Source organism: Crinia signifera, chromosome 11 (assembly GCF_055691185.1).
Source record: "Crinia signifera chromosome 11, ASM5569118v1, whole genome shotgun sequence".
Lineage (NCBI taxonomy): Eukaryota > Metazoa > Chordata > Amphibia > Anura > Myobatrachidae > Crinia > Crinia signifera.
The window spans coordinates 32,414,278-32,439,969 of record NC_139227.1 but is presented as its reverse complement, the minus strand read 5'-3'; the positions used below and the strand labels follow the sequence as shown (position 1 = coordinate 32,439,969).

The window sequence follows — 25,692 nt, the reverse complement described above, 5'->3', positions numbered from 1 at the left end:
ATGTGGACAAACAGGAGCAAATCCTGTCCCTCACCACATAACTGTGACATATAAACACACTGCACTTAACTTATTTTTTTTCCCGAAATTTCTCAATAAGAAGCATTTGGTCTAGGGGTGCCTTGAAAACATTTTGATGCTCTAGGGTGCCGTGATTCATAAAAGTTTGGGAACCACTGATCTAGCCCATTACTGTTTGGAGCACACCCCTTGCCTCTGCAGCTACCTAGCAAATACAGGGGACCTCATTTAAGGTGGTTCGATTGATGGGTCGAGAGTGTCTAGGTCAACTACTATTGACCGACTGGCAATAAGTCGACACATGAAATAAAGGTCGAAATCCCATACCTGTTTGAAGACTCGTGACACATGAATCAGGCCCCGTAGTTGCATCTTATCTTACAGCAACTTCTGCTTGGATGACAGGCAGGGGTGGCCCGTGTGTAGGCTCAGTGCAGGTCTCCTTCTCTGGCTATGTAATAGCTTCTTCTTTGTGCCAGAGTCTACTGGAAATGCTCAGGTCTCTGGAATCACTTCATTTGTGCTATGTTCCAGGAGACTTTTCTAATGTGCTGCACAAATCTCAGAGGAAATGTCTGTGGAGCCATTTTCCCAGTGATTTCTGTCTATTCACCAACAGGGGTAAGTATAATTAAATGGATGTAGGGTTTGCATTGTTGACTTCCCGCACCTATTATAGATATGCCATTGATGAAGGGCCACATGGACCTGCATTTGCAATCGTAGCTATTGTGAACATACTGTATAAAGGGGTTTATTTACTAAGATGGGAGTTGCTATGGGCAATCAATAGTAATACTTCTTATTTATTTAGCACCTTCTAGAATATAATAGATGAAATCTGATTGGCTGCCCATAGCAACACCCCTTCATCACCTGAACTCCAATTTTAGTAATTAAATCGCTTTGTATGTACAAAATAGCTACGTAAAAGTTGAATTAAAGAACAACTCGACTCAAAATCTAGCATTAGCTTGAGATTATTAGGCATAATTGCCAACTCTCCCAGAAGGTCCAGTTCTGCCCACTTCCCAACTGGCCAGGAAGTTTGATGATGAGATTCAAGTTGAATTACATCATCCAAGGTCTTTGAACACTTTAAGTGCAACAGCCTTAGGGCCAGATGCATTCATCTTCAAAAGTGACAAAATGGAGAGTGTTAAACAACCAGCCAATCACTACGCTCACTGCTGACCGCGGCGGGGCTCCTTCTATCCGGCGCATTACCCATCTCATCTGGTCGGGGCTCGCTCTTTCTGGTGCAATGAGGTGGAGGGGGTAAGCCCCCTGGCAACAAGCATGTACCCCTGGCAAAGAGCCTGCAACCCTTGGCATCAAGCATGCAACACGTAGCAACACCATAAACCACTGGGGGTTCCCCTCCAGTCAATGTAAGTACCCTGGGTGCAGGGAGTACAGCTGCTATGGGGCCCACAATAGAAAGGGGCCACCTTCCCTGTTACAGTTACATGTGTTATATACAGGGTTGTAGCTATCATAGGTGCAAGGGGTGCAGCTGCTATGGGCCAAGAGCTGAGAGGGGCCACCTTCCCTGTCACAGTTACATGTGTTATATACAGGGGTGTAACTACCATAGGTGCAGGATGTGCAGCTGCTAAGAGGCCCCGGCTGAAAGGTGCCACCTTCCCTGTCAGTTACATGTGTTATACACAAGGATGTGGCTACCATAAGTGCAGGATGTGCAGCTGCTATGGGGCCCCAGATGAAAAGGGCCACCTTCCCTGTCACAAATACATGTAGCAACCCCATAAAATGCTGGGGGTTCTCCTCCAGCCAATGTAAGTACATAGGTTCAGGGAGTGCAGCTGCTATGGGGTCCCGGCTGAAATGGGCCACCTTCCCTGTCACGGTTACATGTGTTATACACAAGGATGTAGCTACCATAGGTGCACGGAGTGCAGCTACTTTGGGGCCCAAAGCTGGAAGGGGCCCATTGGGTGCTTGGGTGCTACTTTGGGTCCCTTACAACCTTTTGCTATGGGGCCTACAAATATATAGTTATGCCACTGGACCTAAAGCTGAATGATTCTGCAGTGCTGATAGTACAAAACCCACCTAATGGACAAGGAGAAAGTTCAGCATTTTGACCACAACAAAGTTTCCCTGTAAGTGTGACTCCAGATCTAAGCTGCATGACAAGTGCTCAGTGCGCCATTACCTAATGGGTTCTTTCCCCTGGTGACCAAGCACGGCTCTGTTTTTCATTAAGAAGGAAAGCAAATGAATGAGTTGCGGAGGTAATTAACTTAATAATTCATGTGGAGCTGGAGGAAAGCAGCCTCTCAGGGATTGGAGCTGCTGTACAGTCCTCACTAAGCTTGTGCCTGTGTGTGCCTGTTTGTGTGTGTGTGCGCCTTTGCATGTGCCTGTGCGTGTATGTGTTTGCCTGTGCTTGTGTGTATATGTGTATGTATGTGTCTGTACGTGTGTGTGTCTGTATATGTGTGTGTGCCTGTGCATGTAATTTACCAGCTGAAGTGGGTGTTATTATCACAGGCTCAAATGCACATTTTTTTTCACCTTTCTTTCTTTTTATGTAGATCATATTTTCCATAATAAGTATGGGAAATGCGATCTGATTACTAAAATATGAGAATTAAAGGGTTTGGATCAGTTTTTCACACAAATGGCTCCAAAAGCCCTTTAATAGATTCAGGTGTATTTTAGTAAATATAATGTTAAGAAATGCAGCCCCTTAATCACTATACCAATAGTCTAAAAAGTTCTGCTATTTCAGCTCACATCCAGACGACCTACTTCTATATTACACCACTTCCAATGTTTTTCAGAAAACATAAAACAAGGAAAAAGAGACCAGGTAGAATCTATTTCTTTCTCTCCTTTTAAGTAAATGATCGTATTGTAAAAATGAATGTGCGCTCACACATAAACACAGCCTACAACCAAACCTATTGTTCTTAGTCCTTAAGCAGAATCCCTGTTTAGTGTTTATACCATGAACAGAACAGCGATCAGACAGGGGTCTACCGTCACACCACGCCGGTAGCACATTTCAGTCAATTATGCCTTATTTCAAGACGTGCAATGTTTATTCATAGAGCTGAACAAGTTAGTAAAAATTTAAATATTTCAAATGTGCAAATACATCCCAAAGAAACGGTAACCAAATTTAATGACAACATGTCTACCCAGATACTATAGTGGCACAAGCAGCATGATTATAAGAAATCTATGCTGGAATATACTATTAAATGTTGGCATAGTTAATGTATACTGTATGTCAGGCCTGGCCAGCCTGTGGCTCCCTAGCTGTTGTGAAACTCCAAATCCCAGAATGCCTTGCCACAGTTTTACTATTAGAGAATGCAAAAACTGTGGCAATGCATGCTGGGATGTGTCGTTTCAAAACAGATGGAGAGCCACAGGTTGGCAAGGCCTGCTGTATGTTATACATCTACAAGGATGCATGTTCCTGTATGGTCAGCAGAAGTTACCCTGAGCTTCAGGGGTCTTGGCTAGGAAAGAGTTACTCCCCTAAGTCACTGGTACGGAGAATAAGGGCTCCTTCTGTGACATGGGTAAAAACTCTGTTGTCCCTGCATCATACGCAAACAATAGCACATATGTGGTTGCTAATGCTGTGTACACACGGGGTAATATGATTGCTGGGGATATATTGCTAGCAATATATCCCCAGCAATCATATTGCTCAGTGTCTCCTTTTCATCAGCGATGAAAAGGAGACACTGCTGCGGGGCGGAGGGGGAGCGCAGCAGCAGCAGGCGCTGCTGCTGTCACTTTGATGGGAGGAGGGAGGGAGCAGCGGCACGGGGCTGGGGAGATCAACGCTGATCTCCCCGGCGCTGACCTCCCGGCACAGCGATCGCCGCTCCTGCGACCATTAGGCAGTGCACACGGGAGTGATAAATCACCAGCTGCGCTCCAAATCACTGGCAATATGGTCGCTCAGCGACCATATTGCCAGCGATTTTACATGAAATCGCACCCGTGTGTAGTCACCTTAAGGGGCACTCAGTGATACCGTACTGAGGAAAGCAGATTTCTGATTAACCTATTCCGAGCATGTCCCTCAGGACCAGTGTTCCCTCTAAGCTGTGCGCACGTGCGCGCGCACACAACTCGACGAGCGTGCGCACAGACATTACAACAGAGCGCACAAAGCATCAGTGGTCCCTTTTTGCAGTTGTGGACTCAATTAATGTGTGTTTCACCCATTAACTACATTGTGTGCTGTGTTTTGAATGTTTAAATGTTTAACGTAATTTTGAAGTAAAGTTAACACAAATGCTGAACATCATTTTCCAGTTATATATAAGTGACGCATAAAAATGTAAATTTCATTCCAAAGTTGCACAGCCAAAATCTTTTGCCGCACACAGCCTTCGTAAAATTAGAGGGAACATTGCTCAGGACCTGCCACATCCCTCATCCATCAGGTAACTTTTCATCTTGATACTTTGGTAACAGATGTGAATGGAAGATTTTGTTTTATTACATATTTAACTGTCTCATGTCTCTGAATATTTGGTGACCTGTTCTGTGAAGGTCACGGATGGGGCAGGAAGACCTGTGTGGTTGCCAACAGCAACAATTAGAAGATGTATCAAAGTGATTTGAGTAAAACTGCAGTTTTCTGCATTGCTCTAAAATTCCCATGTGTATGATCCGGGGCCACAGTAGATATCAGTGATATCTGCTGTGGCCCTAAGCAAGCAGTACCCATGGGATTTTTATTGCGCTGTGATTTGATGAAATGTATCAAGCTCGGGAAAGCATATCTGACGCCATCTTTACATGGTGTTAGCCATTGTAGCTCGATTGTAGCTCAATTGTTACATTTCACAAACTTTTCTGGAGAAGGACCTTTCAGATTCCTCCCCGGATGGTCGCATCTGAGTGTGACAACCGCTCCCGAATCTCTGATGCTGGGCTGCAGCTGCCGCTGAACCGGCCCATCAGACCATCAGCCTTTCTGTCATTTGGCAAATGGACAGTCCAGCCCAGCTTCTGCATCTGAGTCTCCTGTTAACCAAGGCTGGGTCGGGGAATCAGGGATATTCAACATGGTGGAAAATATCGATTCCCTGAACCCAGTCAAAAACGGGTTTGGTAAATCGTGTATTTTAACATTATGAATTTCCCTGATTCCCCAACAGATTGCGTATTATCAATGATGGCTGCCAAACAGTGATTGCAGTTGGATTGAGAAATGGGAAAATAGCCGTCTTATATGGGGCCCTTATGTCCACAATCATGGTCACAAGGGGCCATACGCAGGGCTGCAAATTAGCAGCCCTGACGAACATCGAAAGACCGCACATGCGCACAATATGCTGTGACCATCTGTGGAGTCCCCTTGCGAACAGACCACGCAAAGGCTATCATTCATTGGCCGCTCGGAAGGTGATTGACAGGCGCCAGGCATTTGGACTCGTAACGCCAGGCGTTCCCCGGCAGTTGGGAGGGACAGCTACTGACAGCAGGAGCGGCCTCCTTCTCCCCGTGGCCTTCGCAGTGCCGAGTGAGTCTAAACTTACTCAGCACTGTGGGCAGGGGGATCATCATTCAATGGTGGCATTTACCTGCTCGCTGGCCTCTTAATACTTGCAGCCCGGCGAGCAGGTCTGAATCAGATCCAACAATCGCTGTTAATATTGCGACCTTTAATTCATCTCACCATATCTATCCTTTTGTACTGTAACACGGAAATGGACAAAGATTTCAATACAATTTTTCATAACAGTTTGTTAATTATTTCTCACCAAAAATTCAGAAATTTTCTATATTTGAAATTACAGTTGTTCGCATAAGTTTACATACCCTAGCAGAATTTGTGATTTTCTGGCCATTTGTCAGAGAATATGAACGATTACTCACAAACTTTTCTTTCACTCATGGTTAGTGGTTGGGTGAAGCCATATATTGTCAAACAACTGTGTTTACTCATTTTAAATCATAATGACAACAGAAACTACCCAAATGACCCTGATCAAAAGTTTAGGTACTGCTTTCCTAGCACGGCGCCCGTCTCATTGATTGTATGCCTTAAGTTTAAGGTACTTAAGGCATACAATCAAAGCGATAGACCCGATTTTTTAATCTCATGGATCTTATGTAGTGTTCCCGCTAGGCTGTTTTAGCGGGGCGCTGCGCCCTGCCCGATTTCTAAAGGGCAAAATTCGCCCTGCCCCTCCAGCAGCGCTCCGCTAAAAGAGCCTGCTGCCTGACTAATGTTGTGCCCGGGGAAGCTCCAGGCACCGCAATCTCGGCGGCGCTAGGCTTCCCCGGCAGCTCACGGACTTCGGCGGGGCCAGGTCCGCCCCCCTTGTACGACGGAGGAAGCCCGGGCACGCCCGCTTTGGTGACACGGCGGCCTGGGCACGCCTCCTTTGGTGACGCGGCGGCCCAGGCACGCCTCCTTTGATGACGCGGCGGCCCGGACACGCCTCCTTTGATCACGCGGCGGCCCGGACATGCCTCCTTTGATGACGCGGTGGCCCGGGCATGCCTCCTGTGGTGACGCGGTGGCCCGGGCACGCCTACAACGATGACGTCTGCGGGCCAGGTCCGCCCCCATCCCATACAGCGGCGCCCTGCCCCCAAAAATTCCTAGGGGGAACACTATTATGCATCCATAAGATGCATGAGATCCATGAGATAAAAAATCGTGAGCCCCCCATAACCATTGTTAACGCCACCAGCACTATCAACGCCAACCAGAAGCGTGGCGAGCCCGCGAGGGGCGGCGGTACGCGTCCTCCGACCTTTTCATACCCCCACTATCCACGTCGGCGTGGAGTTGATCTTCTATAGTGTGGCGAGCAAAGCGAGCCACCGAGCCCGAAGCGTGGCGAGCGCAGCGAGCCCCGGGAGGGGACGTGAACTACTTCACATGTACTCTGCGTCCGCTCGCCTCGCTTTGGACTATATAAAATCAACTCCACGCCGATGTGGATAGTGGGGGTATGAAAAGGTCGGAGGACGCGTACCGCCGCCCCTCGCGGGCTCGCTGCGCCCGCCACGCTTCGGGTTGGCATCAATAGTGGGGTGGCGTTAACAATGGGGGGGGGCATTTTACCCATGAGGGGGGGTTAGCAATTAAAATTGGGGTTTTGGGGCCTTTTTACATTGATTCCAATGTAAAAATCTCGTCGATTGCATCATCTCATGCATCTTATGCCGCACAAACACATAAGATGCATGAGATGCTTGAGATATCAGCCCCACACATACAATCTAGATAGTGGGCGCCGTGCTAGGAAAGCAATACCAAAGTTTACATACCCCCAGTTCTTAATACCGTGTATTGCCCCCTTTAACATCAATGACAGCTTGATGACTTTTGTGGTAGCTGTGGATTAGGCTCTTTATTTTCTCAGATGGTAAAGCTACTCCAATTCCTGTAAATTCTAGGGCTGTCTTGCATGAACTGCACGTTTGAGATCTCCCCAGAGTGGCTCAATGGGTACTTGTGGAGTATCACGGCTCCCACGACCTGCATCGTATGCAGATCGTATGCTAAAAATCGCATCGCATCACATGCGATCAAATCGCATGCGATGCGATCGCATGCGATGCGATCGCACCCGATTTTGCACTGAAATGCATCAGAATGCATTTAAAAAATGTGTATTAAACTTGTAAAATGCCCCCAAACATTGAAATGTGTATTAAACTTGTGAAATGCCCCCAAATGACATTTTTCATAGTGCACCACCCCCACTATCAACGCCAACCCGAAGCGTGGCGAGCGCAGCGAGCCCGCGAGGGGCGGCGGTACGCGTCCTACGACCTTTTCATACCCCCACTATCCACGTCGGCGTGGAGTTGAGAATAGAATAGTGTTGCGAGCGCAGCGAGCCACCGAGCCCGAAGCGTGGCGAGGGGATGCGGATACCTTCACAGCTATACGCGTCCCCTCGCGGGCTTCACAGGTATCCGCGTCCGCTCGCCACGCTTCGGGCTCGGTGGCTCGCTGCGCTCGCCACACTATTCTATTCTCAACTCCACGCCAACGTGGATAGTGGGGGTATGAAAAGGTCGTAGGACGCGTACCGCCGCCCCTCGCGGGCTCGCTGCGCTCGCCACGCTTCGGGTTGACGTTGATAGTGGGGGTGGTGCACTATGAAAAATGGCATTTGGGGGCATTTCACTAGTTTAATACACATTTCAATGCATTCTGATGCATTTCAGTGCAAAATCGGGTGCCATCGCATCGCATCGGATGCCATCGTATGGCATCCGATGCGATCGCATACGATTTTTGAGCTAAAATGCTCAAAAATCGGTTAAACATTGTATCGCATCGTATGCCATCGTATGCCGCTACATATGGCATACGATGCCATACGATGGGATGCGATGGCATACGATTTTTGAGCAAAAATGCTCAAATATCGGTAAAACATCGCATCGTACATACTACATATGGCATACGATGCCATACGATGGGAGCCGTGATACTCCACAAGTACCGCTCAATGAGATTGAGGTTAGGAGACTGAGATGGCCACTCCAGAACCTTCACTTTATTCTGCTGTAGCCAATGACAGGTCGACTTGGCCTTGTGTTAGTGGTTGGGTGCAGCCATTTATTGACAAACAACTGTGTTGACTATTTTTTAAATCATAATGACAACAGAAACTACCCAAATGACCCTGATCAAAAGTTTACATACCCTGGAGATTTTGGCCTTATAACATGCACACAAGTTGACACAAACGGTTGTCAAAGGATCCGTGGGAAAAGGTAATTGAACTGTATAAAAAGATATCCAAGCAATTGAGAATGCCAATCAGCAGTGTTCAAACTCTAATTAAGAAGTGGAAAATGAGAGATTCTGTGGAAACCAAATCACGCTCAGATAGACCAACAAATATTTCAGCTACAACTGCCAGGAAAATTGTTCAGGATGCAAAGAAAAATTCTAAAATAACCAGCTGAAATACAGAACTAGTGTGGTTGTTTCAAGATGTACAATAAGGAGGCATTTGAAGAAAAATGGGCAGTATGGTCGAGTCGCCAGAAGAAAGCCATTACTACGCAAATGCCACAAAGCATCCCGCTTACAATACTCCAAACAGCACAGAGACAAGCCACAAAACTTCTGGAACAAAGTCATTTGGAGTGATGAGACCAAAATTGAACTTTTTGGCCACAACCATAAACGTTACATTTAGAGAGGAGTCAACAAGGCCTATGATGGAAGGTACACCATTCCTACTGTGAAACACAGAGGTGGATCTCACTCATCAGCCCGGAAGCTGTGCATGGGACGTACTTGGACGTTCCAACATGACAATGATCCAAAACACAAGGCCAAGTCGACCTGTCATTGGCTACAGCAGAATAAAGTGAAGGTTCTGGAGTGGCCATCTCTGTCTCCTGACCTCAATATCATTGAGCCACTCTGGGGAGAGGTTAAACGTGCAGTTCATGCAAGACAGCCCAAGGATTTACAGGAACTGGAGGCTTTTTTGCCAAGAAGAATCGGCAGCTTTACCATCTGAGAAAATAAAGAGCTTCATCCACAACAACCACAAAAGACTTTAAGCTGTCATTGATGTTAAGGGGCAAGACACGTTATTAAGAACTGGGGTATGTAAACTTTTGATCAGGGTCATTTGGGTAGTTTCTGTTGTCATTATGATTTAAAAAGAGTAAACACAGTTGTTGACAATAAATGGCTTCACCCAACCACCAACCATGAGTGAAAGAAAAGTTTGTTAGTTATCATCATATTCTCTGACAAATGGCCAGAAAATCACACATTCTGCTAGGGTATGTAAACTTATGAGCACAACTGTATATATATATATATTTTTTCATTTATGTAGAAATTAAAAAAAAAAAAATTCCAATTTTCTTTGCTTGGCATCATTGCTTCATAAATACATCACCATATCTATCCACACAGGGGGGAACTCTAGCTACGATGAGTGAGTGCTCCTGGGTGCTTTTATATTTATTTGTTACTATTTAGGATAATTGCATGTGTTTTTTTTGCAGGCAGGCCTATTCATTTAATTAGGTACAACAGCAATTAACAACACTGATCCCTGTAGGTCTCTGTCACCAGTAAACATAATAAGTGGTTGTAATGTATGCTTAGCGGAATATATTAGAAGGTAATATGGTACTAATAAAGGCTTGGTGTTAATATTATAAATTGATAGGAATGGAAGATACAAATTAGGAGGTAAATTTACTAACGCTTCTAAAAATTATAGCAACCAATCAGATTATGTCTTTAATGTCTCTATTGCATCCTAGAAAATGATAGGCAGAATCTGACTGGTCTGTATATCCAGGGCCGGCGCCACCACTAGGCAGCCTTAGGCATTTGCGTAGGGTGCCGGCCGCTGGAGGACGGCAGTTTTGAGCTGGTCCCCCCCGCGCCGCATCAACCCAGCAAGCCGCCCCATCCTTGGGAAGCGTCGTGGCGCAGCGACCTGCACCGGCAAACTCCCCCCCCCCCCCGGGACGTCACGGCACCGGACCCGGCAACCCCCCCCCTCCCCTCGCACGTCAAGCCCCCCCACTAGAACGCCACGGCACCACTCGCCGCATCGCTGGACCCGACAAGCCCCCTCCCTGGGGAGTGTCGCGGCGGCGGACAGCATCGTACGGCACTACCCCCCTTGAGCAGGTAAGTGATTGAGGCCCCCCCCCCCCGCCTGGGGCGCTGCGGTGCCTGTGTATATCATCTGTAAGAAAGATCAAGGCCCTGGGGAGGACCCTGTCCATACCTCCCAACTTTTCATGGCAGTGTAGCGGGACCTTCGTGAGCGGCATAGCCGCGCCCCCGATATTTGGGGGTGTGGCCTTCAAATCCCATCACTCCCATGAGGCCACGCCCCGCTTTGCCGCTGCTTCTCTTTTGCCTGCAGCGAATAGACGCTGTGCGTATGCTGCCCCTCCCCACCGTGGGACACTGCGGACCCCGGGCCAGTTGCGGGAACGTCCCCAAAAGCCAGGGCCGATCCCGCGGAAAGCGTGACAGTTGGGATGTATGCCTGTCAATTATTGCTGTCAAGCAACCAGTGTGCAGCATATGTGGTCACAGATACATCAACGATATAGAGCTCGCTCTGTTTCGCTGCTAATATTACAAGCTCACTTAATACACCCTATCGGTCCTATGACACTGAGGAGAGAACCAGCCAAAATGTCGATAACTAATTAAAATATTTCTTTGTTTTGTTTGGACCTACTCTAATCCCTTCTAGATTAGTTACCTGTGCAACCAATGTACTGGGTCCATTCTGCACTCTTCCAGTAAAGTGGATTAGGTTTCTGTTCAATGTAACAGACAGAAGCATTTATCTGCCAAACATGCCCAAATAATCAGAATAATCCCAGACAAAATGGCTCGGATGAGGGCCAGAAAAACTGATTTTAATTATGCTGACCACCTGCCGAAGGCTTTCATTTTAGCTGTTTAATGTTCTGCTGGACCATTGAGTACAAATGTCTACGTGTCAGTTTATGCATTGCCCTCTATATTTAGTAATAAACAGTGTTTAAAGTGCATTAGTTAGATATTTTGGTGACTTTTGCCAGAAAGACAATTGATGCATTCCACCCAGGGAAAGTGCACAAAGAAGGTTCATAGCACAAATATAGGGGATTCATGGGGAAAAGGCAGGGCCACAGAATAGTACCAATTCACATTACACCCCACAGTAGTGTCCACTATTCACATTACACTACACAATAGTTTCCATTATTCACATTACATTGCATACTAGAGTTCATTATTGTCCAGGCACCACACCAGACAGTAGTGTCCATTATTTACATTACATTGCACAGTAGTGTCCAATAATCACACAGCACTACACAGTAATGTCTGTTATTAACATTACTTCACACAGTAGTGTCCATTATTTACATTACACCACACAGTAGTATTTGTTATTCACATTACACTGCATAGTAGTGGTGTCCGTTAATCACATTACACCAGGTAGTAATGTCTGTTATTTCCATTACATCACACAGTCGAATCCATTAGTCACATTACACCACATAGTAGTGTCCATTATTCACATTACACTACACAGTAGAACAGTTTACACTTATAACACCAAATAGTAAAGTCCCATATACATGTTACGCCACACAGTAATACCACTTATAGATATTACCCCACAAAGTAGTGATCCTTATACATGTTACACCACATAGTAGTACCCCTTATAGATGTTGTGCCACAAAGTAGGACTCTTTACACATGTTATCTAATATATGTTATGCCACACGGTAGTCCCTTATGCACATTACACCACAGCAGCACTGCTTATACATGTTGTGCCACAGGAGAGCCCCTTATACACATTATGCCATGGTAGAGCACCTTACACACATAACACCACAGAAGAGCAGATTTTAGATGATATGCCACTGAAGTGCCCCTTATACACATTATACCAAGTAGAAACCCTCATACACATCATGCCCAGTATAGGCCCTTTTACACATTAAGCTAAGTAGAGCCCGTTATGCACATTATGCCATGGTAGAGCCCCATTGTAATGTACTGTATATTAGCAGTCGTGTGTCACACAGAGAAGGAGCCACGCACATTGCTGCTAACTTACATTAAAACGAACAGTGATGCAGCTGGCAATGTTGGCAGCACATACAAAGGCGGGCGATCATGGGCAGGGTAAATCCGCTTTGTGCTGAGAACCGTCCACACCACCCTAGTTGTGGCCCTGCTTGTGGCGATCTTGAAATGATAAAAAAATCAACAATTTGGTCACTTTCTATGTTGTTAGACAGGTTTAGATAACGACTAGCATATAACTTCACATAATGTATCCCCTATTTTTGAAAACTTTTTTTATTGAAGGGTATGTCCACCATGGCTCCTGCTGGAAAATAGAAAATAAAAGAATCAAAGTGCCACTGTGTATATATACAGGAAATTAGACTTCCAATTGGACAGGAGTCTCTGCCAATCTAGAATATGCCTAGTATATGTTAGTATTTTGAAATGGGACTTGATAGTAAATTACAAACTTACATTGGAGTAATGTAAAATTCAAGGCGTATTCTTTCGATGGTGTATTAATTTGGATTTTTATAAAAATACGATACTTGTGTATTATCACGGCGCCCACGAAGCAATTTGCTTAGTGGGCTATTCTGCGTAAGAAAATCGCATCGCATGGGCCATTTTAGTGCCATGTGATGTGCGATGCGATTTTCCTATGTAATTTATTCACTGCTCTCTCAGCCCTGGGGGATTGCATCGCATGGCATCGCACCTCCCGTGAAATCGCATGCAATCGTATGCGATTTTATAGGCTGTGCGATGCCATGACATGACCTATACCATAAAATGATTGTATGACAAACAATCATGTTTTAGGCCCCCCCGGCTATCAACGCCACCCCGAAGCGTGGCGAGCGTAGCGAGTCCCGCGAGAACGCGTCCTCTGACGTTTTCATTACCCCATTATCCACGTCGGCGTGGAGTTGATTTTATATAGTGTGACGAGGGGCGGCAGAACGCGTCCTCTGACAGCTTCATTACCCCACTATCCACAATAGCATCGGACACCCTATAAAATCGCATGCGACATGCGATGCGATGGCCCGGGGCTGAGAGAGCAGTGAATAAATGACTGTAAAAATTTGCATCGCATCGCATGACCCTTAAATGGCCCATGCGATGCGATTTCCCTACGGTGCCGTACGTAGCAAAACTGGGCGCCGTGATAATACACAAGTACCAAAAATATAAATAGGACAGGTTGTTACTGTCGTAAAATATAAAATAGTAATGTTATTTCACATTTGTAAATTACAAAACGTAGTTACGCCACTGCTTTATATATTCACAACTCCAGCATATACGTGAGTACGCCAGGAAAGGTTCAGCCTCACCTGCCTCCCCATTTGGGAACCACCGACTTACGAGCATAAGGGGTTAGTGATTCAGCAACGCTAAAGGTGCCCATACACTAGTAAGATTTATCTTCAGATCTGGCTGGTTGGAACAAAAACATGGTTATGGATTAATAACAGTTTGACAATTTCCAAGCAAATGGTCAACTGTAATTTGCTCTCATCCATAACCATGTTTTTGTTCCAACCAGACAGATCTGCAGATAAATCAGCGTGTGTATGGCCACCTTAATATGTTTGTCCGGAGCTATCCAATTAACCCCGTAGCCAGCATGCTAATCACTGTAACCCTCGATAAACAGCCACCGGGACTGCGATCGATCGGAAACACATGGGCTCTGGGACTTGTCCCTGATCGCCCGATCACAGGTCCTTTTTCCGGTAGATAAAAACGGCCGCTAATTAGATACTTGATATCTCCTAAATATACTAAATTACAGCTATTACTATTAATTCCCACATACCATCCTCATTACATTGTGTAGCAGTGCTAGTCACAGATATTGCAGGAGAAACCCCTCAGTGATCTTTCCGTGTGGATCTTCTTTATGGTTTATTGAACAGTCTGGACACATAAATATAAGGCACCCGAAGTGGATGGATATGGTGGGACTAGACTCGTCAAAGATTGTGATTTCCTGAGACAGGAGCAGATCAAACAATCCAAAGTTTAAGCCTGTAACCTTTTGTTATGCAAACATTTCAGAGGCCATTAATCAGGAACCAGTCATATCAACACGTGTTATACTGTAGTTCCCTCATGCAGGTATGGAATCCCATCCAGGGGGCTGTTGGATACCTTGGGGCCAGTTCAGGCCCATTTGAAACGGGACAAATTCGGCTCTGTCCCCAATGTGCAAATCCCGGGAGCAAATGGCTTTGGCGTACTTGAAAATAATATTGTAATGGTGGAAGAAGTCTCCAATTGCTGTGGCAATGAACCACATTGCATCACTTCTGGTTCTGTCTGCAGCGTCATCAACGTCTCCTGGTGCTTTTGGCTGACCAGCAACCTACTGTGAGCTGCCCGCGCTGCCCTCAGAACTCAGCAATCATCTTCCCCACGCTGACAGGTGGAGGAAGCAGCAGCGTTAATCCTACATGCGTTAGCAGAAACCCTGGAGAGAGTACACAGCCAGCGGCCACACAGAGGGGCCCGATTCCACACACTACTCCTCCGCTACTCCCATCCTGCTTCTGGAATAGATGTCCTCAGCAGCTGCGGCCCACCCCGCCATCCGGACCTCAGCAGTTCCAACTGCCCCGGTGCACAGACCTGCAGATAGGTGTGTGCCAGCGGTGCTTGTGGTACAACAATGCCCACCCTACTTCTATCTCAGCCTATGGAATAGATGTCCTCAGCAGCTGAGGCCCACCCCGCCATTCGGACCTCAGCAGTTCCACCTGCCGTAGTGCACAGACCTGCAGATAGGTGTGTGCCAGTGGTGCTTGTGGTACAACAGTGCCCGTCCTGCTTCTATTTCAGCCTATGGAATAGATGTCCTCAGCAGCTGAGGCCCACCCCGCCATCCGGACCTCAGCAGTTCCACCTGCCCCGGTGCACAGACCTGCAGATAGGTGTGTGCCAGTGGTGCTTGTGGTACAACAGTGCCCGTCCTGCTTCTATTTCAGCCTATGGAATAGATGTCCTCAGCAGCTGAGGCCCACCCCGCCATCCGGACCTCAGCAGTTCCACCTGCCCCGGTGCACAGACCTGCAGATAGGTGTGTGCCAGTGGTGCTTGTGGTACAACAGTGCCCGTCCTGCTTCTATTTCAGCCTATGGAATAGATGTCCTCAGCAGCTGAGGCCCACCCCGCCATCCGGACCTCAGCAGTTCCACCTGCCCCAGTGCACAGACCTGCAGATAGGTGTGTGCCAGTGGTGCTTGTGGTACAACAGTGCCCGTCCTGCTTCTATTTCAGCCTATGGAATAGATGTCCTCAGCAGCTGAGGCCCACCCCGCCATCCGGACCTCAGCAGTTCCACCTGCCCCGGTGCACAGACCTGCAGATAGGTGTGTGCCAGTGGTGCTTGTGGTACAACAGTGCCCGTCCTGCTTCTATTTCAGCCTATGGAATAGATGTCCTCAGCAATTTTGGCCCGCCCCGCCACCCGGACCTCAGTAGCTGCCACCTTCCCCTGGCGCACAGACCTGCAGATAGGTGTGTGCCAGCGGTGCTTGTGGTACAACAGTGCCCACCCTACTTCTATCTCAGCCTATGGAATATATGTCCTCAGTAGCTGCAGCCTGCCCCGCTGTCCGGACCTGCAGATAGGTGTGTGCCAGCGGTGCTTGTCGTAACACAGTGCCCGTCCTGCTTCTATCTATGGAATAGACCGTGACATGTGCAGGGAAAATATATTATTTTATGCCTGCAATGAGGGTCTGAACTGAAAGAAAAACCGGTACTTATGTAGTAACTGGGCTGCCGATTTTGAAATCGGGTCCATCACATCGCATCGCACCCGACCATATCGCATGCGATGCGATGCGATGCGATGCGATGGACCCGATTTTTCCATAGGATTCAATGTTAAAATGGACTCTGTCCATTTTAACATAGAATTCAATGGGAAAAGGGGTCCTTTTCATACCCCTACTATCCAAGTGGGCATGGAGTTGGATATAAACCTGTGGCGAGCGTAGCGAGCCACCGAGCCCGAAGCGTGGCGAGCGTAGCGAGCCCCGCGAGGGGACACAGAATACCGTCCCCTCGCGGGGCTCGCTTCGCTCGCCACGCTTCGGGCTCGGTGGCTCGCTACGCTCGCCACAGGTTTATATCCAACTCCATGCCCACTTGGATAGTAGGGGTATGAAAAGGACCCCTTTTTCCCATTGAATTCCATGTTAAAATGGACTCAGTCCATTTTAACATTGAATCCTATGGAAAAATCGGGTCATCGCATCGCATCGCATGGTCGTATGCGATGCGATGCGATATCGCATCGCATCTGATTGTATGCCTTAACTTAAGGCATACAATCAAAAAATCGGCAGCCCAGATACTACATAAGTACCGAAAAACCATATATTATCCCAGCAGGGAACGATTTCTCCCTTTACCTGCCAGGCATTAGCATCTGCCAGTATATGGAGGTGGAAGGATGACAATTAGCAGCTGGCATTGCCTGGGAAGACAGATGGCAAAGGGTGGTATGTGGTCACATGACTTGCTAGAGGATGGGGCTCTGCAGGGAATTAAAGCACACAGGTTGCTATGCCCCTGACATACCCTGAGCTTAAATGCCAGTACAGTGTTAAGGGTAGCCATGTGCTGCGGCTCTAGAACAGTCTGTGAGACATTTGCTTTTAACCTATAATATGCTCTACACATATTACAGGAAGCGGAACATTTACTAAAGCTTCTAAAAGTATGGTGCTGTTGTCCATAGCAACCAATCGGATTCTGTCTATCAGTTTCTGGGAAGGCCCCCATACATTTGTGAGACTTCTCCGAGGGGAGAAGTCGCACGAGATCCTCTCTGAACAGCCCGGCAGCTTCCTGGGCAGAAGGTTCACATATGATACACCGTACGCGGTCCTTTTCCATGCAATATATCATAGGTATCGCCAGCAAGCGCTGCGTTATCCGGAAAATCCTAAGTGCAGCACTTGCGCTCTCCGGCTCCGATACGATGCATATCGGATCAGAATCGGATATAAAACACATGCTGTGTGACACGTTTCACTGGATTTCTTGACCATATCCATCGAAATTGTGTGAAAAGCGCCCACATCTTACTAATGTATTTACAGTTTCTGTACATTACAGTTTCATATGTAAGACAGTATAGTTAAAATATTAGAGATGTTCAGGTTTAAATTTACCAGGATCTCAAAACGGGATCTTATTGGCTATCGGCTATCACATGTTTTGGCTCCAGCCGGATAACCAATAAGATCCAGTTTTGAGATCCAGGTAAATCTGAACCTGCAAATATCGATATTCAAAATGTCAACATTCAGAATGTTAACACCAGAAGGATGCTGTGTCGACAGTCTTGTTGCTAGTGTTGAGGCCTTGTGGGAAGTGCTAAGATCACAAGCCATGCCACCGTTTTCATCACTGTTGTGGCACTTAGACCCTGTATGCAATTGCAGCTCAGATGCAGCACAGTAGCAAATAGCAGTACAGTGATGGTATGGTATGTGGCACAGTAACAAATAGCAGTACAGTGATGGTATGTAGCACAGTAGCAAAGAGTAGTACAGTGATGGTACAGTATGCAGCACAGTAACAAAAAGCAGTACAGTGATTGTATGCAGCACAGTAACAAAGAGCAGTACAGTGATGGTATGCAGCACAGTAACAAAGAGCTGTACATTGATGGCATGCAGCACAGTTACATAGAGCAGTGCAGTGATGGTATGCAACACAGTAACAAAGAGCAGTACAGTGATGTTATGCAGCACAGTAACAAACAGCAGTACAGTGATGGTATGCGGCACAGTAACAAAGAGCAGTACAGTGATGGTATGCAGCACAGTATGGACTTGCAGTACAGTTAGGATAGGCAGCATAGAGTAGCACAGTTAGGGTATGCGGCACAGTTACAGCCTGCAGCACAGTAAAGGTATACAGAACAGCAAAGATGTGCAGCACAGAAATAAAGAGCAGTACAGTAAGGCTTTGCAGCACAGTAACAAAGTACAGCACAGTAAGGGTGGGCAGCACAGTATTGATGTGCAGCACCTTTATGGTAGGCAGCACAGTATGGAAGTGTAGCACAGTTAGGGCATGGAGCACAGTAAGAGTAAGCAACACAGTATGGACATGCATCACAGTTACAGTATGTAGAACAGTAAAGATGTGTAGCACAGTTTGGGTATGCAGCACAGAAATAAAGAGCAGTACAGTAAGCCTTTGCAGCACAGTAACAGAGTACAGCACAGTAAGGGCAGGCAGCACAGTATAAGCATGCAGCACCTTTATGGTAGGCAGCACATTATGGACGTGTAGCAGTTAGGGTATGCAGCACAGTAACAGAGTGTACAGTACAGTTAAGGTAGGACGCAAAGGAAAAAAAGAGCAGCACAGTAAGAGTCTGCAGCACAGTAACTGCAGCACATTTAGGCAAGTTAAGCCAGCCTATTTGAGATGCGTCTTATTTTGAGTCACATGGCTGTGAAATAGTGAGCAATGTGCAATGTATATTGGAGGTCATTCGGGTTTGTTCTCACCATTGTGAATTCGCATGTGTATATTCGCTTATTAAAGCTGTGAATTTTGCCTATTTGCGGGTCAATCAGAATGACCTCCCATGTGTCCCTCCATGAACCTGGTGCACAGTTTAGCATTACTGTTGCTGCTGTTGCATATATGCTATACTTCACATTGGCACATATTTTTAAATGCATAAAACTCAATATACACATATAAGCACAACTGTGCTCAAGTAGAGCATCTTTACATTGAACTCTATCAGGCTCATGTAATTAAAATTACAAGGAAACATAAATACATCAAGTCCTCCAATCCCACATATAATAATCCCCAATGAGTCAGGCTGAACTCATTCTGTCCACACTGCAAATTGCTCCAGGTTACTCACATCTCTTAAAAGCATATAAACTGTACACACTACATTAAATCGCCATACGCTTACACAAAGCGAGGGATACTGACGCACAGGCAAGACCGCGGGCCACTGTCCTACTTCATAGACTAAATTGAGCTGAACAAATTATATGTTTAAAAAAAAAAAATAAACACACAGAAAAAAAACCTCCAAGAGTTCTGGGGGCTAATTAGGATCATTATCAAATGTCTTTTGGCAATCAGACAATTAGCCAGCTGTCAGAGTGACAGATATATGGTGTATTCTGAATCAAAACAATCATTTTCAATCACATTCCCCAGTGTCTTGCACAAGGCTACAGTGCTATATATATATATAAATAGATACATTACTCAATGACTGCTCTTATTATCAGTGCTGCCAAAAGGACTGCCCGGCCCGGTAAAAATATTGGGGTGTGGTGGCCTTATTGCAGGAGGCTTAGCCACCTCCCCCTATTGATTTTTTTTTCTTAGCCGCCAATCAGGGGGACAGTGAGCATCACAACCAGGGCAAATCGAGGGGGGAGTATGATCACCATCCCCCAGCAGCCTCTCTGCATCACAGCCCAATACAGCATGAGCTTCTCATACACTTTTAAACGTTGATAGTATGACAACTCATGCTGCGGCTGGGTGGATCAGGGTCTCTCCATCAAGCCCGGGCCTGGGTAATTAGTACCTGCACCCCCCTTCTTGGAGGCCATGCTTATTATATTAGGGCTAGCGTCTGATTGCACTTTAGTGACATACAGTATTGTGAACTGACATGGGCCTGATTGGGCTGCCGTAATAATGTTTGCAGAAATGTATAAATACTACTCTCCGCCCTCAAGTTGTGCTCCGCTGTGTGATTGGCTGTGGGCTGAGATGGCCACTTTCGGGCTCCGTGGTCTGTGCAATGGTGACGGAGATGATCAAGCCCAGGATTCTTTGGTTCTAACCTTTTCTTATGCTTTCCCATTATACTATTTTAATTTCCTACAATTACCTAATCTGGGTGTTAGAACCTAAAATTACCTATGAAGACCTTAATGTGTGGAATGAGTAGTTTTCATATGTCATTTATTTCTACAGGTGTTTCCATTTACAGCCTCGCTGCGCCCAATTTCACCCAACTCCGACGGATCAGTCCGAGACCGGGCCCAGATCGGATATGTCTGTCATCCGATGCACGGTCCCGCGCACATCGGATCGGAGATGGCGGGCGGGCGGACAGGCTGCACATAAGATAAGTGATATGTGCAGCCATCAGCGGCACATCGTGGGTGCTTTTTAAGGCCCCCATACATTAGGCTGACTTGTCCTTAGGACAAGTCGGACCCAATTCTCCTGTGAGCCGCCCGGCTGCAACCCCGGGAGGCTCACATACAATTTGGCACTTGATGGGCCATTTTTTACATGTGATAAATCGCTTGCGATTTATCACATGCAATGGGGAGCTGCAGCGGGTGGTGATGAGCAGGGGGCGGGCGGTCATCATCATCATCATCTGCAGGAACGTGCAGTGGGCGGCGAGTCCTGACCTGGCCGGCGGTGAACGCAGATGTCATCAGCGGGATAGGCAGTGCAGTGGCGGGCATTAGCTGAGAGGCGGGCATTGGCTCTCTCAGCCAATCAGAGTACGGTCAGTCATTTGAGAGATTATTTTAAAAATCTAAAGCCCGCCACTGCACTGCGCGTACCGCTGATGATATCTGCGTTCACCGCCTGGCTAGGTCAGGACTGGCCCGCAGATGATGATGACCGCCCGCCCCACTGCTCCCCCGGTTAGGCATATATACAGGGAGGTCGGACATGATCTTATGTGCTGACCGTCCGACCTCCCTGATCCGGTCCGATGCGCATGGGACATCGGATCGGATCAGATGTCACACACCTGCGATTTTGGCCCGATTTCACCCAGTTATCGGCCCAAAGTGCCGAAATCGGATGAAATCGGCCCAAAAACGCATAGTGTATGGGGGCCTTTAGCACCCCCATGTCGACCTTTTCACTGTCGACCTTCCCACTGTAGACCTAATGCTTGTGTCGATATTCCGACCCTGTTGACCTTATCCATGTTAACCCTATGACCCAGAACCCTCTATATAGAAGCTGTAGTTGTGCGGACCCAGATGACAGCTTTGAGGACTCAGAGCTACCTATTGCATGATCAGTGTCACCAAGAGGATGCGGGCCACACTGCGGTGACAGAAGCCAGAGTCGTGGTGCAGCACGATACCGTCACAGAGCCGCGCCTTGCTCCTGGTCACTGAATAGGAGCCAACACTGGAACAGGATTCCCCTCTCCGCTGCTGCTGCTGCTGCAGGTGAGCGAGGTAGAGATGATGCATTATTCATTATTGCTGCATAATACATCTGAGACATTTCTTTACATGGAACCATACATTTTGAATCATAATATGATTTTTCTGTCACTGTGAGTTACAGGAGGAGAGGTAGAAGTAAATACATTTAGGCTGTGCGTATGTCATTTAAAAGTATAATTAAAATTTCGCTTGTTGGTTAGCGTATGTCACTACAGGTACTGCCGCCATCGCATTCAATGATATACAGGAATTACAATTTATAAGTAGCATTAGTGAAAATAACATTACTAAGGATTGTGTATGGTCTGATACAATAGAATACGGGATGCGGCATGCCCACAAAAAAACGGCGGGCGTGGCCCATAGAAATGCTGGGCGGGGCCCAGGGAACGTAGGCGTTCCCTTGTCTGCTCAGGGCGGGCCCTGATGTCACATGATGTCAGTGCCCTCCCCCAATTCGCAGAAGACCGTGCAGCTGAAATGTAAGTTCTGGGCCACCCTTCTTTATTAATGATAAGTAACCATCAAAGGATGTGTAAGGCCTCACAACGCAAGGACTATAAAGACATGGGGCCAGATGCACTAAACTTCAAAAAGTAATAAAGTGGAGAGCAATAAAAAACTAGCCCCTAATTGTCTATTTTCAAACCCAGCCTGTAACATGGCAGTTAGGAGCTGATTGGTTGGTTGTTTATCACTCTCCACTTTTTCACTTTTTGAAGCTTGATACATCTGGTCAATGGTATGATGAGTTCGGTGTGGAAGAACTTGACCTGCCCATACAGAGCCCTGACCTCAACCCCATTGAGGACCTTTGGAATGAACTAGAACGGAGATTGTGAGCCATGCCTTCTCATCCAGCATCAGTGCCCGACCTCATAAATGCTCTACAGAATGAATGGGCACACATTCCAACAGAAACACCCCAACATCTAGTGGAAAGACTTCCAAGAAGTGTAGAACCTGTTATAGCTGCACAAGGGGAACCAACTCCATATCAACGTATATGTATTTGAATACAATGACCATACAGTCCCTGTTGGTGTAATGGTCAGGTGTCCGAATACTTTTGTCCTTATAGTGTACACTGCTCCTCTATTAGACGGTCAGTCCATGGCCTCTGATGGCTAACCAAGCCTCCTGGGAGCTGGCCACACCCCTCTGTGTTAACTGGCCACACCCCCTATGTTAACGGGCCCCACCCCTTGAGCGTGATATTTCGATCTAATACAGTACATCTCGAGCGATAGGCATTATGAATGGGAACAGGCAGCTAAATAAGATTTTGACAGCACATCTTTAGAGATCAGTGTTATTACTAGCTTCTTAATAACACAGGTTCAGAGTAAATATCTTTTGAATCAGCGGAATAGGGACTAAAATGCAAATGTGTCAGAGATAATGCTTTTTAATTTCAGTTAATCACTGCGCTGACAGAAGATAAATAGACCCCTGTTAAATTAAGGTCAAAATAACAGCTCCTCTTGTATATTTTGATAAAGGATGCTGCTAATGCACACACTGCCCTCGTTGGCTGGATCCCTGCTTGCCTAGAACACATTTTTAACCAAGTCATTGCTGCCATCATTTGATTCTAATTGTGGTGTTAGATCTCCAGTTCTGATTATAGAGTATAAATCAGAATGTTTTTGATTCCAAATTTAAATACACCTGTCGCCGCTGGGCCAGATTCAGATCCAACAGGAACTCTGGGACATGGCGCAGGGTACTGATGTTTGGATCAGTAGTGCTCATGTGCTGTTCAAGTCTGACGTTGGACTACGGCTGCAGATGTCAGTAGATTAGCAGTCTGCAGCCAACTGGGGGCAGGGAGGGGGCGACAACAACAGCCACAACCGTTTCCTAAAATAGAGACGGGACATCTCTGTTTTGGGGGAGTGCCGTGGGTAAAGGAGATCTCCTGGCTTCTTGAACAGCTTGTGAGGCCTCTATGGTGTTGCAGGTGATCATATGCTGCCTCCTTGCATGCTGTCGAGAAAGCATCAGGGACATCCACTACGTCCACATCTGACTCAGTATAAACAGATTAATAGACTGTCAGACTACACAGGGGCATAACCACTGTAGGAAAGGGAATGGTGCGTACAACAGCAGCGGCCCAGTGGTTCCATGCACCGTCCACGAAAATGTACATGTGGCACTCAGGGAACAGCAACTGTCTTGGGAGCTGCAGAGGTGTGTGCAATGGGATTATTACAGAGAGAGCAAGGATGCCACGGCCTTAGCAGTAAACCAGGATGATCAACCCCTAGCTCACAGAAAATCCACTTGGATGTCACAAACCCTAGTTATGGCAAAAAGTAATGCACCTGTGCAGGGATAGAGGAAGCCAACAGGGGCCCAGAGCACTTAAGGCAGGACAGCTGGGTCTCTGGGTCACTTACAGCCCTTTACCCCTCCTATCTCTCCTCTGGTCTGGAAGCTCTGTACTATCCTGCTCGCATTCTGGCTACCAGGTCTGCTGCTCCACAAGAGGGAGAGCTGGTGATGATTTCTGACCGGGGGATCTCTTGACACAGGGGGGCCTGGGGAACAGTGTCTACACCATTGGACAAAATCTGCATCTACATAGCGCTGATCAATGTCACACAGCAGTTTCATGAATATTAGTTACTGTGTTTTAATGATATCACCAGTTCCTAATGAGTGGATCCTGATGCTTATCGCCTTTTGCAAGGTGACATCATGGCAGCCACTTAGGGCTCGTTACATGTCACAAGCTGAAAGCTTTGCTCCATTAATACTCTATGTATTGCGTGCAGTATAATTAGCTTTAGTAGAGACATTTCTTAGGATGTTATCAATGCGTCTCTTTAAATCTGAATGAAAGAATTCTATTTCCCTCAATGTGCCAGTCCTACATGTCTCATTATAATATAGTTATCTCGGGATGGGCAAGCGTTTTCATTTAGATGTACGTCACTAAATACACAGAAACCTCATTTGACAGGCAATTCCGACTGAAGTTAGGGTCGGCAAATTCCATTTAGAGCTCATTGGCCGGGAGGGAACCGGAAATCGGGTCCCCCTCCCGGCCCCCCGGAAAGGTGGGCAATCCTCCCGGATTCTGCCTCACCCTCCAGATCTCCCCACAGCTGCACGGCCGCATCGTTTAATCACCACGATTCGCAGGTATTCGCCGGGAGGGGGAGAGGCTAAATATGCAAATAGCGCAATTTAGCCCTGCCCCTATGTGAGTCCCCACAAATCGGGGGATTTCCAGTGCTGGGGGCGAGGCTTGATGACATCTACATCAGGCCCCTGCCCCCCCACGTGATGCTGACAGTCTCCTCTCCGGGCTTCTCCCGGAGAGGAGAATTTAAAAGTAGGCAAGTATGTGCTACCTTGTGTTTTATTTCATTGTTGTATCTCACACTGGTCCTGATTCAGGCCTGTTCACTATGCTGCGTATACTCGCATTGGGATTTTAGGTCATGAATTGATCAATGCATTCAAGGGTCCCCATTTCACTGCAAGTCCTTCTCTAACACCCAGACTATGGAGAACATGGCAACGGTTGTTACATTATACAACCTGGGAATGGTGAGTGTGGTCTAATTGTGTATGTGTATATTTCGGGTGATGGTTTGCGTCATTTTTGCCCCATCCCCTCATTTTCTGCTTTTCTGCATACCTACAAACATATTGCATGGCCAAAAGCTTTCTCATGCCCCCCTATTTAAGCTTGTTTATCTTAAACCTGTGACAGCTGTTTCCTAATGGACAGTGGAGTAAAAAAAAAATGAAGCCCCCTCCCCCCGCCACTAAAAGTTTGGCGCCCCCTCCTCCTCCGTACCGCTCCACCTGCCACTGACAGGTCTGTACTCCTCTTGCTACTGCTGCAATGAAAAAGTCCCT

General features: G+C 46.8%; 1 protein-coding gene across 3 annotated transcripts in view; it reads right to left on the bottom strand.

The window, feature by feature from the left end:
* SMPD3 (sphingomyelin phosphodiesterase 3) overlaps positions 1-25,692 on the bottom strand; it is a 123,467-nt gene that overhangs the window by 87,688 nt on the left and 10,087 nt on the right. The window contains exon 2 of one of the 3 annotated variants that reach the window (XM_083165655.1): positions 12,627-12,757. The exons of the other annotated variants lie outside the window; for them this stretch is intronic. The gene's annotated coding sequence lies outside the window, so the exon portion shown is untranslated. The remainder of the gene's footprint in view (positions 1-12,626; positions 12,758-25,692) is intronic. 3 annotated transcript variants of the gene reach the window in all.